The following is an 18,925-nucleotide window of genomic DNA, read 5'->3' as shown; positions in this document are numbered from 1 at the left end:
AACAGATTTAACGAAGAAACGACATGCAAACTAAACCAAACTAAAAATATATATACTTAATAATTAATAGTTAAAAACCGATTTAACGAAGAAACGACATGCTTATACTTATAAACATACTAATATTTTTATATCACAATTCCATTCAACAGATGAGTCATTTACCTAGTGAACTTGGCTTTACCAGTGTTATCAAGTTGTGATACCAGACACTGGTGACTGACTGTCTCGCCAGACATATTACATCATAATACTATTTACACAACTAACACATAATTTATTCTTAAAACAAGATGTTTCCATTATGCTAATTGTACAAATCAGAAAAAGGTCGTACAAGCGATAAAAAACCTACTTGGTATTAACTATGTTAAAGTATAAATCTAAAAATAAAACCCGATAATGTATTATTATTAGACAACTTTTGTTAGTATAAATCTGTTTGTTGCACTTCCTGGAAGATTAAAATTGACGAGGTTAAAGGTAATATATACAAAACTCACTTGACATACACCTTCTAAACCTTTTATGACTTAACTGGCTATTGTATAACTTAACTTTACAGCTCCATTGTAGCAACAATCGACAGTAATAATCGTTGCGGTTCGGGTCCATAAAGCTTACAATAGCCAGTTTTACTTATGGGTGGTTTGGGTTAAGCCGCTTAAGTCATAAAAGTTTTACAAGGTATATGTCAAGTGAGTTTTGTATAAAGTCAACACTACAACTGCTGTTGAATTTCAATAACTCATGGATTGCTAAGAATTCATACCATCAGAATCTGTGAATTATTTCTTTGTTTGCATTAAAATAAATTAATAATTTTTCAAAATTTATAAACTGCATTACCTTATCCGCCTGTCTGGCATTTATCATCTATTATTATCTGTCGTTTATATGCTTGGACATAATAAAACTAAGGACAACAGAAATGGAAGTTGAAATGCCTTCAAAAAGTTGTTCAGAATGTTTAGAACTAATTTTACCTAAAATAACTGCTCAAGCAGCTGCTGCCTCCAATAATCTCTTGCCTCAAACATACAAAAAGGGATATGAAATGAAGCTCATGAACGGGCGAGCCGAACACAAGTTTACATCATCTTTAGAGACCATTCTCATGGCACACTTTGATAAAATCAATGCTAAAATCAAGCCATCTTCATTGTGGACTAAGTATTCGGTGCTTAGAAGTACGCTAAGTGTGAAGCAAAACATAAATATTATTAAATATAGCTATAGAGAAAACTTCAAGCATTTCTTGAAAGTTAAACTTCTGGTCATAGCAGAAACTCAAAAACACTTGCAATAGTAGAAGTGAACAAGTTTATAAAATAAGCTCCTGTAATAGTTCATTTTAAATATGTAGTTATATATAATTGTTATATTTTTTGAATAAATTTTTTTCAAGAAAAAAAGAAGAAGTTTTTATAATAAGAGCATAAGGAGAAATATTCGATATCAACTATCAGAAATAAAACGTTATCTATTTACATTCATCATATTTACTTTCATTCAGAGTTCTTTTATATTGACACGACAAACAAAACATTGTTCCAATATTTTGTTAACGTACTTCAAATTTTTTTCACCTCAAGTGGCTATAAAAAGAGCCATCCTTTACAGTTTTATCAATTGTGAGACGCAAATATAAGCTGACACTACGGTTTCTAAAATTTTATATGGTTTTGAATTATTGATTAAAACGTATTTTTTTCAGATCAATTGAAGAATCATTACACAATTAATTTTTCTATTTGAGATTTGGTACATTATAATCATGGCTCAAATAGCAGCGGCCGCAGCGGTAGCCGTCGGTTCGATAGCGGTAGAAAAGGTTGTAGAACAGGGGGTCAAAATGCTGAAAGCAGAAACATACCTAAGAATTGTGAATAATTCAAAGAGCACCATAGTTTCCACTCAAATCACCGAAACTGACTCTTTCGATTGGTCTGGTTCCGGCCCTTCTGGCAATTTTCAAAAAAAGAAAATTGCCGTGGGTGATTACTGGGAAGAAAGAGAAGATGTCAATATCTTTGCTTCAAATTGTCCATTTACAATGTTACTACGATTTGCCGACGGTAGCAAAGACAAGTTTAGAATTAACCAGAAGTATGCCATTGGAAAAGCGAAGCCTGGGTTTAGCCACCGTGAAGGAAAAAGGAAAATAACTTATGCAAAGAAAGAAGGAAATAAGCTTGTTATCACGGTACAATAAACCTAACGTACATTTTTGAATTGCTTATGCTTACATGTAGTAAGAATATAATTAAATAAAGGACTTTTTATTTCATTTATTAATTTTCTAGAGTTTTATTTGGGGTAATCTTACATATATATTTCATATAATATACCATATGAACAATATATTTTTTGATGAATGGAGGTTATGATCAGCACACGTGGGAAATTCTTTTCTTCTGATTTTGTCTTCACGACGTCAAAAATATATCTTGATTTAGTTTAACTTCTACGTTGTCCATTAAGCATTTCCTTAAATTTTCATTTTGTTTTATTTACAATATTTCTTTATTTAAGTATCAAAAAATAATCAACTGCATGTTTCACCACGTGGTTTTTACTATGAAAAAATGTGTTAGTTCCAAAAACCGGGGTTGCATTCCCTCCTACATCAGGCAGAGTCAGTTTCTGGTTACCAACTACTTGGAACACACAGTAACATCTGACGTGTACTAACAGTAGTCACATATACTATACTAATTAGCACTGCGGTCTGTTAGTCAATCCGGTAAATCATCATATCTGAGTTATACATGTAGGAACAACCGTTCCCACAAAATCAGGTGTTCTACCTGAGGGCATTTGTAATATTTGTATAAATGTAAATATTTCCTATCCTTCGTCTACCTGCCCTACACTTCTTCATACTTTCTCTTTTCGCTTCTGGAACTTTCTAAACCCTTCTTTACCTACTTCCACCTCTTCAAATCCGAGCTTACCTGTGTACCATTTTAAACACCCTTCCTTCTTCTCCCTGACACCCTCGAACAGTAAAGAACAAAATAAAAACTCAAAACCGTACCGTCGCTTTTAAATCACCAACAATACCCACAACTGGTGACCCCGACGTGATTGAAAGAAGAAAAAAACGTGAGTATTACCAGTGATCGCGACGAGTAGAGTGCGGAATTTCGAGAGAAAATCAAAAACAATGGCGCCAAGCGATACAAATAGCCCGTCAGTCGATCGCGTTGCCGTAAAAGTTCCACCGTTTTTGCCCCAGGATCCGGAATTATGGTTCCTGTTACTTGAAAGTGGTTTTGAAGGGTCGGGCATTACGCAAGAAAGCACTAAATTTAGTTACGCGGTCGGCGCCCTGGATGCGAAATACGCGGTCGAGATACGCGATGTACTCCTAAAGCCCAAAAGTGAGCGGACATACGAACTGCTAAAACGCGAATTAATCAAACGGATGGGGCCATCAAAGGAAGAAAACACGCGCCGCCTCCTGGAGAACGGTCCACTTGGGGACCGCAAACCCACACAGTTCCTCCGCCACCTACGAGTTCTCGCCGGGACGGAGTTCCCAGAAGAGGTCCTACAGACGCTGTGGATGAGACGCTTGCCCACACACATGCAAGCGCTGCTGGCCGCGCACAAGGACCTCACGCTGGATAAGAGAGCCGAGATCGCGGACTCCGTTGCGGAAGCTTATGGTAACCTGGGTAAAATAGCCGAGACAACCATATCACCCGCAACCCCGTCATCGACCCAGGAGCAATCGAGGATAGACGGAGTGGAACGCACCTTGGCGGCCGTCTTGCAAAAGTTTGCTGCAATTGAGATCTCCCAAATATCGCAGCCCCAGAACCGTTCGCCTTCAGACTCGCGGCCAGAGACATCGTCGCGTTCGCGTTCGCGATCGGGATCCCGTCATCGAACGAAAGGCGACAGCGGTATTTGCTATTACCACTGGCGTTTCGGCGACACGTCAAGAAGATGCGACAAGCCGTGTAGGTACAGTTCCCTGTCGGCGGGAAACGCCGAGGGCAGTCGTTAAAGACGGCCATTGACGCCTGCCCCACCACCCCTACAACAACATCGAGCCGTTTATTCGTCACCGAGAGGACAACAGGTAAAAAATTCCTCATCGACACCGGCGCCGATCTGTGTGTGTTCCCGCATGCCCTGCTACCAAAACCGCGTACGAAGTCCGCATATGAACTTTCCGCGGCAAACGGCACCGTCATCGCAACGTACGGAACAATCACGTTGTCGTTGAATTTAGGCTTACGACGCGATTTTACGTGGAGATTTGTTGTCGCGGACGTGGTGAAACCCATTATCGGAGCCGACTTCCTGGCTCACTACGGACTCCTGGTGGACATAAGAAACCAGCGACTACACGATCAAATTACCCAACTCACTTCCATCGGAGAGGTGACTGAGTGTGAGATCCCGTCCGTAAAAACCATCGCCGGAAGTTCACCGTTCCACGAACTCCTCCAACGGTTTCCCGATGTCACACGTCCAGACGGAACCCCTAAGGCGGTGAAACATTCCACCCGCCACCACATCGTAACCACGCCGGGCCCTCCCATTGCGCAACGTCCCCGAAGACTCGCGCCCGACCGACTCCAGGCAGCAAGAAAAGAATTCGACGCCATGGTCCAGCTAGGAATCGCCCGCCCTTCCCAAAGTTCATGGTCTTCACCGCTTCACATGGTGCCCAAAAAGGGCGACGAATGGAGGCCATGCGGAGATTATCGTGCCCTCAACGCGAGAACCTGCCCCGACAGGTACCCGGTGAGGCACATCCAAGATTTTGCGCAATCCTTACACGGCAAAATCATATTTTCAACGATCGATCTGGTACGCGCATTCAACCAGATCCCGGTCGCAGAAGAAGACGTTCCGAAGACTGCCATTACCACCCCATTCGGCTTGTTTGAATTTCAATTCATGACGTTCGGCTTACGTAACGCAGCGCAGACGTTCCAGCGATTCATGGACGAGGTGTTGCAGGGTCTCGATTTTTGCTATGCATACATCGACGACATCCTCGTCGCATCCGCATCACCAGAAGAACACCTCCAGCACTTGGAAACTGTGTTTCAGCGTTTGAGAGAGTACGGCGTCGTTATCAATCCCATGAAATGCGTCTTCGGCCAGCCAGAGGTCAAATTTTTAGGATATCTCGTTTCCGGCGCAGGTACACGTCCACTTCCAGAAAAGGTCGAAGCAATCCGCAGCTTCCCGCAGCCAAATACAATAAAAAAGTTGCGTCAGTTCTTGGGTATGTTGAATTTTTTCAGAAGATTCCTACCTAAGGCGGCAGAGACGCAAGCACCTTTGAACGACCTCCTCCAGGGCAACGTCAAAGGAAAAACTCCGGTCAACTGGACACCAGCAACGGTGGCCGCATTCGAGGCGTGCAAGGAGAGCCTCGCCGGAGCCACATTATTGGCACATCCCGAGCCAAACGCACCATTAGCTATTTTTTCGGACGCGTCAGATTTCGCCGTCGGAGCAGTCCTCCAGCAGAAGGTCGACGGTCACTGGCAACCGTTGGACTTCTTTTCCAAAAAACTGAGTCCCACCGAGTCAAACTACGGGGCTTATGATCGAGAACTACTAGCCATTTATCTCGCAGTCAAACATTTTAGGCATATGGTAGAGGCGCGGTCTTTCACCATCTACACAGACCACAAGCCAATCACGTATGCCTTTCAGAAGAAGAATACCGAGTCCTCGCCCCGCCAAATACGACACCTGGACTTCATCAGTCAATTCACGACTGACATTCGCCACATAGCAGGGAACGAAAATGTTGTCGCAGATACTCTTTCTCGCATCGAGGCTGTGGAAACCTCGATTGATTTCCAAGCTCTGGCAGCAGCACAACAGCAGGATGAGGAACTCGAGAGATTTCGAACAGGTAATACAGGCCTGCAGCTCAAACTGGTACGAATCCCAGGCTGCGACGTATCGGTACTCTGCGACGTCTCCACGCGAACAGCGCGTCCTTACGTCACCGAGTCATTTCGCCGAGCTGCATTCGAGTCGATTCATCGTCTATCCCATCCAGGCGTTAAAGCCACCGTAAAACTGGTGACGCAACGTTACGTCTGGCCATCGGTCAAATCAGATTGTCGAGAATGGGCCCGCAACTGCGTAGAGTGTCAGCGTTCGAAAATCTCACGCCATGTCTCTTCGCCCATCGGTACATTCTCGCCACCATCAGCGAGGTTTGAGCACGTGCACTTGGACATAGTAATTATGCCACACTCAGAGGGTTATCGTTACTGCCTTACCATGGTAGATCGGTACACCCGCTGGCCAGAAGCCGTACCCATTAGCGACCAGGAAGCAGCAACCGTGGCACGAGCTTTTTACGACACATGGATCGCACGATTCGGCACCCCGCTACGAGTAACCACCGACCAAGGTAGACAATTCGAGTCGTACCTATTTAAACAACTAAATTGTTTATTAGGAACCACTCATTTAAGAACTACAGCGTACCACCCCTCAGCCAACGGAATGGTTGAACGCCTACACCGACAGTTAAAAGCGGCAATCATGTGCCACCAGAATAATCGCTGGACTGAAGCCCTATCCACCGTCATGCTCGGCATTCGAGCAGCATGGAAAGAAGACTTCCAGGGTTCCTCCGCGGAGCTCGTATATGGCCAACCTCTCCGCCTGCCCGGTGAATTCCTAGGCATCCCACGCGACGAAAACAGCGCAGACAACAGCACCCCAAACTTCGTCAAAGAGTTACGTCAACACGTGCGTAACTTGAAGCCATGTGAGGGAACACGACATGGAGCAAAGAAGACCTTCATTTTTAAAGATCTCGCCACGTCCGAACAAGTTTTTGTACGCCACGACGGTCCCAAGCAGCCGCTTCAACAGCCATACGACGGTCCGTACAGAGTCGTAAGGCGATCGGCGAAAACGTTCGTCGTCAACATCAAAGGTCGAGATGTCACCGTTTCAATAGATCGGCTCAAACCCGCGTACATACTCAGTGACGACACGCCCACGTCAGAGTTTGGCCGCGACACTACGAGGACGACGCCCACAACAGACGAACCAGCGCCCTTCGCAGATCAACCCCACGACGACGACGAGATGCCAGCTTCCACAACGACGAGGACCACGAGGTCAGGAAGACGGGTGCGCTTCCCTGAGCGCCTGCAAAGCGGTTTTTCATAAAAAAAAAAAACACTAGCAGGGGGGTACTGTAGGAACAACCGTTCCCACAAAATCAGGTGTTCTACCTGAGGGCATTTGTAATATTTGTATAAATGTAAATATTTCCTATCCTTCGTCTACCTGCCCTACACTTCTTCATACTTTCTCTTTTCGCTTCTGGAACTTTCTAAACCCTTCTTTACCTACTTCCACCTCTTCAAATCCGAGCTTACCTGTGTACCATTTTAAACACCCTTCCTTCTTCTCCCTGACACCCTCGAACAGTAAAGAACAAAATAAAAACTCAAAACCGTACCGTCGCTTTTAAATCACCAACAATACCCACATACATAACAAAATTATTACGGTATACAGTTGGGCCAAAGATATTCTGCGTTTACGGCTGTGACTTCATAAGCACTTACAGCAATTCGTCATAGAATTAAATAAATACAAGCAATTGTACGTTACACATACAGTAGTAACGGATTACTTCTCTCATTGTGACGTACTTAAAAAGACTACTGTAAGTTGAGTAGCAATTAAGCCATAACTGCACAATATCTTTGGCTGAATTTTAGCTTGAAAAATCGAAAATAAAACAAATAATTAAAAAATGTTCGCGTGAACAGACTATCATGTAAATAAGGTTGTACATGCTAAACTTCTTTTGTTTTTTCTGTTTTTTAGTTTTAAATATATTTAACCCTAAAAATATTACTACGTATTAAAATACAGTAAAAGTCACTTACAATGATAACGTCCAAGGTATTGCAATCAAATCCATCTACCGACTCTTTGCTTTTACGTTTTCTCGACCTTTCATGACCCCAAGAGTACGAAGAAATCGGTGTCCCCTTTCCTTCCGTCTGTCTGTCTGTCCATCTGTCTGCTCGCTATCCGAATTTTTATTAGACAGATAATCTCCGAAACTACTGGACCGTTTGTTGTAAAATTTTATGTGTTTTAGGAGTATCGTGTAGATAGTCACCGCTAACCAAAATTTGGATAATCATATCCAGCAATAATTTGATGACGTCCACTCATTATATGGCATAATTAACACTGCCGACTCTTGCACTTGTGGTTCACGAAAATATCTTGATTTTGTTTATTATTATTACTATATTCATTGACTTAGATAATTCTTTATCCCATCCACGAAGAAATTTTATAAAAATTTCGGACGTCATCCACGCTTTTTTTATTGGACTCGGAAATAAAGGGTAAGCGATCTTTTTTAAACAGATCCAGTCATATTTGCTATCACTAGCACGATAACCCTTTCTTTAGATATTTTACCACATGCACATTTCTGACCTTTGAATTTTAAAATTGTTTGTGAAGTTAATTTATAAAAGAGACGTTTCATCGGCGTTGTAAATTTGTTCATTTGATCTTCTGCCTTTTGCTGAAAAAGCGGTTGATTTATTGGTATTCCTCTATTTCTCTTTTCCTTGAACCACTGTAGCAAGGCTGCATAAATATATTTGCGCGTAGGCTGACGCAATTTTTTCTTCTTGAACAAATTTATCATTAAAGGCAGTTTTTATTTTTCTCGATTTTTCCATATTGTCTTCATTGATAAATGTGACAAATTAAATTCCAAGATATGGTGGCATTACATTCACCATTTCCAAGTCTGGCAATAACTGCATCGTGTTCTTCCTCTTCTTTGCTGCGATTTTGTTATGGAGACTGGGGTAAACTAACTTAAGTAACTATGAATAACGCAACTATTTCACATCCAACGTAGACACAATATTGCTATTCCTGGACGTTGTATCCGATCCTCAGATTAAAACTACAATAAAATTGGAACTTCGCCTTATAACCGGCGTCGCTAAACACGGTCCCGTTTTATTAAGGTTTATGTAGATTTTTTTTTATCAGACGCAGTTTCAGCCAAAATAAGCGACCTTTCACTATAAGCAGCATTTCGTAATTATAAGCGACGGCGAGTGTGTTTTACGATATATATATTTTATGCCCTAGGTTAGTAAGAAAATACTTACTTTACTGAAAAACTTTGTCATTCAGTTTTAAAATAAACGATACTTGTAAAAATTCCTAAACAATTATTTTTTGGATTTTCTCTAAAACCAACAAAATGTTGTCTCTGTCAGAAAACGTAAAGCTTGTTTGTACAACTTTATTTTTTATGATAACTGCTGCGGGATTATCAAATCAAATATACAGAAGCATGTAACGACGAAATGCAATGCAAATAATTTATTTAATAAAATTAGGGATAACCTATTTAATTCTAAAACGTAGAAAGCAACACCCATTAAAACGCAAAATTCCAGAAAATTAAATGGATCGTTTCTGAGATTACTGATAAAATAAATGTTTAATTTTTTGTTTTCTAGTTCTCTTTTATGTTTTCTGGTTTTTAAAAGTGTTTAAACTTACCATATATAAAAATTCTAGGTCAAGAAAGTATGCTTCACTACTTACACAAACAAAAATAGTCATTCATCTCATTAATGTTGAATTTTAATTTAATATCGATGTTATATGTATTATGTCAAACATAAATGTTATAAAAACATCATTAATTTTTAAAAAGATTTCGATAGACGAAAATACTGCTTTTCTTTTCATTTCGTTAGTTTGCAAAATTCTTTATATTTTTCAATCAATAATGATACATACAATTTCAAATCCGAAATATTGAAATTGATTTGATTAAAATTAACATGAAGAATACTGTTTAATAGGTGTCGACAGACATAATAATTAAGTATTATTGATGTACTAGAAAAATTAGTGGCTCACAAAAATTCTACCAAAATCCAAATAGTCATATTCAACGTCTAAAGTGTATATTAACATTTATACACAACTAATACCACTTTGCACTACACTTTTAATCACCTGATTAACGTTATGTCTTACTTAATTTGACAGATTTGTTTGCGAATAACACGACCAAGGGCAAAAGTTCTTTGTCCACGACTTCGAGAAATTGATGATGTTCTTTCAAATATTTGTCAAGTAAACCAAACTTAGTCTTTACACATAGAAGATATCAAAATAAAATAAAATTTATTTACAGTAGAAACTGCCTAACGGATTTGACATCTGCTCGAATTTTTATCAGACGCAAACATTGATGAAAGGATTAACTAAAATTTTATTTAATCGGAGCCTAGGAAAAACCGACTAAAACATCTTCTAGAAAGTGATTTAGCCGTTGTTATTAGAAAAAGTTCTTCTTTGTGTTTCACCAACACGATTTTGATTTTATTTTTACAAGCTAAGGAAGTATTGTAATCGAGTCCATCGGACAACTGCTTACTTTCATATTTTCCGGTTTCCGTCTGTCTGTCTGTCCGCGTTCGTGTGGATTTTTGTTAGACAGAAAACCAAATTTTGTCTAATCATCCCTACCAACCGTGTAATGACGTCATCTCAAAATTGTACATAGCACATGGGTTTTAAATTGTATACGCTAACATATTGCTTCACGGGCAGAGGCGTTTCAATTTGCAGACCACAGTTAATCTTGCAGACTGGCACTTAAAAATGTTCGAACCACGCCCTAATTTGGTTCTTCTTTATTTCTCTACACGAGAACTGCTGACACCAAATTTTAGGTTATTTGGAGAAACCCTTAAAAACTACCCCCAAAACAGACGTGCAGAGTGGGGCTTAAAAATGCTCTAATCAAGTCAAAACTCGACATTCGCTAGGTTTTCAATACGAGGATTATTGATGCAAAATTTCAGCCCATTCGAAAAAACCCTCAAAAATCACCCCAAAACAGCCTTGCAGTCTGGGGGTTAAAAATACTCTAATAAAGTCGACATTTGTTTATTTTTTAATACGAGGAATAATGATGCGAAATTTCAGCGTTTTCAAAGGAACTCTTAACAACTACCCCCAAAACAGCCTTGCAGACTCGAGTTTAAAAATACTCCAATCAAAGCAAAACTCGTTCGGAGAAAGCGTTAAAAACTGCATCCAAAACTACCTTGCAGCCTACGGCTTTAAAATACATCAAATGAAAACTTGACATTTGTTTATTTTTACATACAAACAGTGTTGATGCTAAATTTCATCTTTTCCTAGGCAACCCCTAAAAACTATCTCGAAACAATCTTACAGATTGAGCCTAAGAAATATTCCTATCAAGTCGAAATTTAATATTTGCCTAATTATCAATAGCTGAAGTATTTATATACAATTTCAGTTTTTTTTTAAGTAAACCTTAAAAACTATCCCCGAAACAACCTTTCAGACTGGGTAGAAAGGAAAAATATGAGACTGTGATTGGTTAAAGCATGCACGTTACCTCAATTAAAAGTTAATCGCGAATTAACTTTCAATTCGCGTTCTATAAACGAGGTCTTAGCATTGTTTGGCGTGGCTAAAACACATCAATATATCATGGAATAAGATACTGGTTTCAGTATCTTATCGAATGAGATACTAATTGCTAAGAGACCAGCATTTCATTGCTTTACGAATTTACTAATAAACCACTATTTATTATGAAAATGTACGCATTTATGAAATTCAAAAACTGATGCAGAACCAGTCGATGGTCCTTCGTCGCCGTTTACACACCATTTTCCACAACATCACATGAAGACACACTGACAGAAGAATCTGTTAGTATTTTTCGGGCAATTTTTATCTTATGCACTAAAGAATCTTCCACGTAGCTTGTTGCAACTTTATCAGAGGACCATTCACCAAACCTTTTAAGCGTAGTCATGTCAACTCCCTGCTCCGAAAAAATAGTTGTTGAAGAACGTCTTAGAGAATGAACTGTGTATTGTTCGGGGTTTTCGAGTTTCAGGTATTCGGCAATCACTCTAGGAATGCGATAGAAACTCGCTGTACTGTACATTTTCCATTTCAAATTCCTAAAAATACATAGAATATGTGACTTTCGATGGTCGGAGAGCCGCATATTTTCTATATAACTCTACACCATTTACACAGCCTTCGGACAAAACCGTAAATACACGCTTCTGGTGAGGTTTCGTATGAGGAAGTGTAACAACTAGGACATTTCCTTCTTCTTGTATATTCGTTATCTGCAATTTGTGCATCTCCTCACTCCTGCAGGCTCCCGCCACACCAAATGCAACAACAACCTACATTAAATCAATTAGTATTCCAAGTTTTAAAACATAAAAGCCTGTATGTACCTTCATCATGAGAAATTTTTCGTCAGGAGCTTCTTTAAAAAATTTCAACATTTCCTCTCTCCTAAGCACTTTTGACTTCTTGGCTGCATAACCAACATGCTTCTTTTTTAAGAACGCCAATAACTGCTTTTGTTTACATTATCATAAGCTTTCAAGCTTCCTTTCAACCTAGAATATTGGGACCATAGGGTAGATGAGTTGCATCTTTCCGCCTGTCAGAACAATTTTACTATTAACAAAAGTACAAAGGAAAATTAAAAATCTTAACCTGGTCTGCAAAATACGCCAATAACACTTCCTCACAAACGTCTGTGGACCGTCCCTCATCCATTGCTTAAACAGTTTCACGATGGTATAGCTCTTTGGAAATATCAGGAAGCAAATTCTGCACCAAACTTAATGCCTTTTTACGGATTTCTTCCGGAATTTCCATTATTTTTTCTTTGATAAAACTTGATGACAGTTTTTTTTAATTCCACAATTGTTTATTTACAGTGCTGTCACAGTAACTGCCGCCAACTACATATTTTGAATCTGAATATATTTACATTTTATGAAGAAAATTAAAGAATATGAGCAGGTATAAGAGAAAATTTAATATTATACTTGTGAGTCAGTATAACACTCGCACTATACTGGCTTATTTTTGTCACTTGTATAATATAACTATTATTGTAAATGTTTAACTTTGAATTTAGTATTTAGTCATAAAAAAACATACAAGTTAATAGTAATTTAATAAAAATTAAACCGGCTTCACATCTTATCTTTTAAACTACAAAAGCGATGTTGAAAAAATTTTGACTATTCAATAATTTGAAATCTACTTAAGTCAATAAAATTAGAATCATTGTAATCTGATTAGTAGTTTCTGAGAAATACGTGGACAAACATACCTACATACATTTTTTTTTAATTTTGTTATGAAGCCTTAGGAGACTAACATATTAATAATATTAAATACATTTGGGTCGAAGTGGATAACCTCCTTCTTTGAAGTTGATTAAAAATTCGACGGTCACAATACTCACAATTTGTGTTTCCCTCTGCCTCTATTCCTGTGGTTTACCAGCGAATTACATACGTTAGACCATTCCACTGCGTTAGACTAGGACCTTAGAAAATGTCAAATCGTAAGAGCATAGAAACCAACACAACTAAATTTTAGCTGAATTATTCTAGCACTTCTAGCTATAGTAGTTCACGTAAATTGCCTAATCGATATGGGCAATAGTATCGAGCTGGAGGGTAACCATCAAGCCGCCCTCAACTTGTTTAAGAACCAATGCCCCACCGGCGCCCGTGTGAGCTCGGTGGCAGGAATAAGAGGAAGAGGTAAAGAGACGTGTGCATGGCGTGTCCTGTATACCCATAATATGGCCCCAGAATTTATAAATATAATGCCTGAAGAATTGGTTCGCCAAATTAGAAATAATCATCCGAATAATACCACAATAATTAAGCAATACCGTATTCCGTATATTAATAAATATTATAGATCAAAAAATCATCAATTTCCTTGAAACTCGGCATAGCTTCATGAGCGTTCACAATGCGGACTGGTGCTTCTGATGCTGAAGACCAATTTTAGTTTTCTCATAATTTTCTTCGCAATACGTAACATCGGCTACAAGCCACTGGTCGGCCATAGTGGGAGGCAATACGGAGCATTTAAATTTCAATCGCCTGGCCCTAGTTATAAAATATCGCATTTCTTAATTTTTGACCTAGCAAATTTCACAATAAGTGGCTGTTCACCTTTTTAGATTTACGTCATCGGTAAACATAAAATGTTATACTTAGTTTAATAACATTATTACTATAAAAAAGGTGTAACATCCTGTATCAACACATTTAAAAAATAAAAGCTGATTAATGGAGCAACTGCAATGTTGCATATCAAGACAAATTTTTCCGTTAAAAACTAAATGTTTAATCGTGTTTAAAGTTTGTTTGCACCAACTTTACATTTTTATGATAAGTTCGATGTGTAAAGATGGGATTATTAAGTCACAAATACCAACATTCGCACTTCAAGTTTGATTTACTTAACAAAACTGAGATATAATGCCATCAATTTTAAGAAGACGTAAATCAACAATTTTTATTAGCACTTTACTATCTTGTTATTACTAGCGTACATATATGAAAAACACGCCAGAACAACTAATCTATATTTTATGAATGATGAGAAGCCAAGGAAAGATAAGCTACATAATTACCACTAGGTTGACTCCGAAAAAAATTAAGAAAACATCAGTGACTGGGTTAAAATTAAAAGCAAGCACATTCAAAACAAGAGCTCATCGTCAGAAAATCTCCCGTGCGGATAATGCTCGCTACAAAACCCTGAATCATGTATCAAAATCACATTAATCTTTTCGTCGTTCAAACACTACATCAATTTTGACAAAATCTCAGTGACAGTATCTGAAACTATGTCACCTGGCTTTGCCATTTCTATTGAAACGCCACTTGTTGATCGTAAATTTGGCAACTAAAAACCGTTCTCAATCAATCGAAAACTGTTACCAATTGCTAAATTTTAAGCAAAATCCAATAGATGGTGTTTCAATAGAAATGGCAATGGCACATTAGTGTTGTTACACAAAACCGATAACTATGTTTTACTTTTTTTTTTTTTAATCGTGTGAAATATCAATAATGGTTTTGAAATAATTGTATAAGTATATATATATATATATTTCTGACTGCGTCGTGAAATTTTCGTGAATAGCCCGCATTATAATAAACTCAGTTTTTTTTTCAGAATTGACAAAATTAAGTTTTTTTTGATTCAACAGAAGAATTTTTTGTGCAACTCTTTCACCTTTGTTTTAAAATTATTAATAATTTTTTGTAGGCGTTGCCGTTTTTGTACTCAAATATATTTTTTTAATTTCTAATTTACCTAGTTAAACCGTACAATTTTGTTGAATCCTCACCATTTTCATAAAAAATGAATTCAACCGAACCGCCAAAAGTTCCCGCAGAGATCCAAAACATTACTGGTCTGTTCAATAAAGAGATGGTTACAGAATGTAGATAGCATCATAATTATTGAGGTGATTATGTCTGAGTTGAACATTTTATTAATCAAAATGAGCATAACAAAACCTTTCCATATCCGTCCGCTAAATTTGTTACTAATGACAATTTCCAGTCATTCTCAGTGAAACTGTTGCCCTGGATTATTTTTTTTAAGAACAACATATTGTATATGTATTTATATATAATTGGTAAAAATAAAATGTACTAGGTGAAATTAAAAAAAAAAGTAATTTATTATGTTTCTTGTTTAGCATACAGAATCGTCAAAAATACGCAATTTAATTAAAATCATTTTATGGTAATAACAAGTTTATTTCCTTCCTTTCTTGCGTAGCTAATCTTTCTTTTTCCCTCACGATGGCTAAACCCAGCACTCGCTTTCCCAACAGAAAACTTTTGGTTAATTCTGAATTTCTCTTTACTACCGTCAGCAAATCTCAACAACATCGTAAATGGACAATTCGAAGCAAAAAAATTAATATCTTCTCTTTCCTCCCAATAATCGCCAATGGGGATTTTTCTCGCCTGAAAATTACCAGCAGGACCTGAGCCAGACCAGTCAAAAGAGTCAGTTTCGGTGACTTGAGTAGAAATTATGTTGCTATTTGAATTGTTAACAATACGGAGATACGTTTCTGTGGTAATTAATTTCTTTGTTCCTGTTTCTGCTGCTTTTTCAGCTGCTACTACTGCCACTGCGGTGGCACCTGCTTTGACAACTTTTCCGATGACATGCATGGTTTTGTATAACAAAAAACTAAAGAGTTAAATTAAAAAAATTATAGCTAAGTACTCGTTATTACAAAATGTTTCTTACCGTTGTAAGGTCTGCACACCCTGGCAGGCTGTATTATGAATGAAGGAGGAATTCTCGGAGGGATTTTATTTATATCTAAAATGAAATGATGATTCATTTTAAAAAAATATCTGCAATGGGTTATCGCTTGCATTGACAAATATAGCATCATGTATTATTTGCTCGTAACTAAACAAATTATATTTGATGTCAATATTTATCCAGTGGTTTTAAGTAAATATAAATTTAAAGTGTACTGTATTATACCTATAATTCCACACATGCACCTAAAAGACTCACAAATGAAGCAAATATTTTTATTCTATCATTCAATTAACTGATGTTCTTCTATTGGATTTTATCTTCTCTTGTTACCAAGAAATTTTTTAAACAAATTTACACATTAATAAATAGTGGAACGATGATTTATATTTTGGGAATAAGTATGTTGACATTTCATTATTTTATTAATTCTGAAAATATGAAGTTCCTATGTATCTTTACTCTCACTTTAATAAAAAATTGGTCAAAATTTATTTCGACAAAACTTTCCTCGCGCCTGAAACATAAGTTCTACACCCCCGCAGCCCCTACGCCGTGGGGGCGTAAATCCCAAGGAGACCCTGCGAAACAAAATAAAAACCTCCTCTTGCAGTTCCTTTAATACTTCGCAAAAGGTAAAAGCGTTAGCTTAACAAGAACTAAATGAGCCATTGAATTTCGCGGAAAACGATTCGGGAACGTTTGTTGTTGTTCCTCGAATTTTTTCGCAGTGGTGCAGGAAACAGTCCATTGGAATCGATGTAATTTTCTAAAAGTTATTAGAACCTCGAAGAAGGCTATAGAGTAATATTGCTATAAGAATGGCACCTCAATAAAACTAACCATTCGTCAATTTATTATTGAAATTCATTTCTATATTCATTTGTGTCTACATAATTGAAATACCCGATAATGATACAGCACTGGATTTTCCAATGGAGAGTAGTGAGGGCAATTTGGACCATTTCCCGAACGGTAAAAGAGCGCAACTTCTATATTTTTCGGGTCATGTGTGCTATTCGAACTCCCCCATTTTAGCAACTGCTGTTGCAAGGAGCATAGTAGTGTTGGTCATACTTATATCATATGTAAAACTGATAATGACAAATTGCTTGTCGATTGTTGAGGTACACGAATTAAAGTATGATGACTAGAGAGTGGATTTCTAGGTTTAATGCTTTTTGTGAAAAACTTTTTTATATCTGTAACTATGATACAATTTGGAGTCATTTGACACATTTTTTTATGCTTATTTGCTTTTTTTTCAATTTTATGCATATTAAAACTTATATGCTTATTTAATGCTTTCTTCGACGAATATGAGTTTTAATGCATATTTTGTTCAAATGCCACCCTTGTCAGGATGACAAATACTTGTTAGTTAGCCGTATCGTATCGTATCGTATGCATTTTACCTGGACTTGACCATTGAAGTACACTTACTCAAGACCCTTTCTGTGAATAGGTTCCGGTCGTTTGGGTAATAAAATTTTATTATAGGATTGGAAAAATACTCCATAGATTTTATGACTTTAAATCCTTACTTCCGTTGATAATGAGTTAAAGCTTTTAACCAGATGTTCTTTGTCGGCATTTTGCGGCAAGACCGTTGAAGATTTTCTAGAAAAAAGGATTATTAAATTTTTCTAATGGAAATTTTTAAGTAAATGAACCGTTTATTTCACAACGATCAGTCTATCGCATCTGTTGTAGTACAGTGTTATACGTGGTTCTCCCTTGTTACATGTTGAGTTCTTTTTGGTAATATTACTAATATTTTAAAAGAATGCCGAAAGTAAAATCGACGCCGGATGAGTGGATAAGGGATTTTCCAGAATTAAAATTAGAAAACAACAAAATATTCTGCAGAGCTTGTGTGAAAACCGTAAGCCCACTAATTTTTTTTTTATCTATTTTCCTTTGTTAATCCTGTATATGTATGTACGTTGTTTTAGATTCAAAGTGATAAAAAATATAACGTGACGCAACATGTCAGAACGACTCTTCATGTAGAAAGGAAGAAAATGTTTGAAGTTTCTAAAATTAAACAGCAGACCATACATGAATCTGTTGCATCTACTTCCACAAAAGATGAGCAGTTTCAGTTTAATTTCGATTGATGTAAAATGATGATCCAGTCCAATATACCTTTAAAAAGATTGGAGAAAGGCCCTCTTCAAGAATTCCTTGAAAAACACTGCAATCGACATATTCCGGTTGAAAGTACTCTCCGAAAAAATTATGTAGGCCCAGTGTTTCAGCAAGTTTACAACAAAATTAAACATCACATTGGAGATAATTATTTATGGTTCGCTGTCGATGAAACAACCGATAGTTGTGGAAGATACGTGGCAAGTTTAATTGTTGGAATCTTAAATGAAAATTTCCCTAGTCGAGGATATGTAGTAAGTTTGAAAATGTTAGATAAAACAAATGGCAATACGATTACCAGATTTGTAAATGACAATCTTACGTCACTATTTTTGCCAAATGCCGTACCGGCGAATAAAATTTTATTGACGATCTCGGATGCAGCTCGTTATATGTTGAAAGCAGGGAAAATCTAAAAATATTGTACCCCAATTTAATTCACTCTACTTGCATTGCCGACGGTTTAAACCATTGATCTAATAAAGGAGGGTATAATATTATTTCTATGGTTTAAACAGAGTGGCTGAAGGAATACGTTTGCAGTTTCCTACTGTTAATAAAT

At 37.5% G+C, this 18,925-nt stretch overlaps 2 long non-coding RNA genes across 2 annotated transcripts; one reads left to right on the top strand and one right to left on the bottom strand.

Annotated features, from left to right (window-relative positions):
* Positions 1–1,593: 1,593 nt before the first annotated feature.
* On the top strand, positions 1,594–2,298 carry LOC135142305 (uncharacterized). The gene is made up of 2 exons (XR_010282493.1): positions 1,594–1,663; positions 1,718–2,298. It is a non-coding gene; the product is annotated as an uncharacterized LOC135142305 (long non-coding RNA).
* Positions 2,299–15,583: 13,285 nt separating this feature from the next.
* On the bottom strand, positions 15,584–16,454 carry LOC135142207 (uncharacterized). Its single transcript, XR_010282471.1, has 3 exons — positions 16,438–16,454; positions 16,192–16,266; positions 15,584–16,131 (listed from the first exon to the last, which is right to left on the bottom strand). It is a non-coding gene; the product is annotated as an uncharacterized LOC135142207 (long non-coding RNA).
* Positions 16,455–18,925: the final 2,471 nt, after the last annotated feature.

This window comes from Zophobas morio, unplaced genomic scaffold (assembly GCF_036711695.1).
Source record: "Zophobas morio isolate AGI-343-1 ecotype UQ-CSIRO unplaced genomic scaffold, CSIRO_AGI_Zmor_V1 ptg000046l, whole genome shotgun sequence".
In the NCBI taxonomy this organism is placed as follows: domain Eukaryota; kingdom Metazoa; phylum Arthropoda; class Insecta; order Coleoptera; family Tenebrionidae; genus Zophobas; species Zophobas morio.
This window is presented reverse-complemented; position numbering and strand designations above follow the sequence as displayed.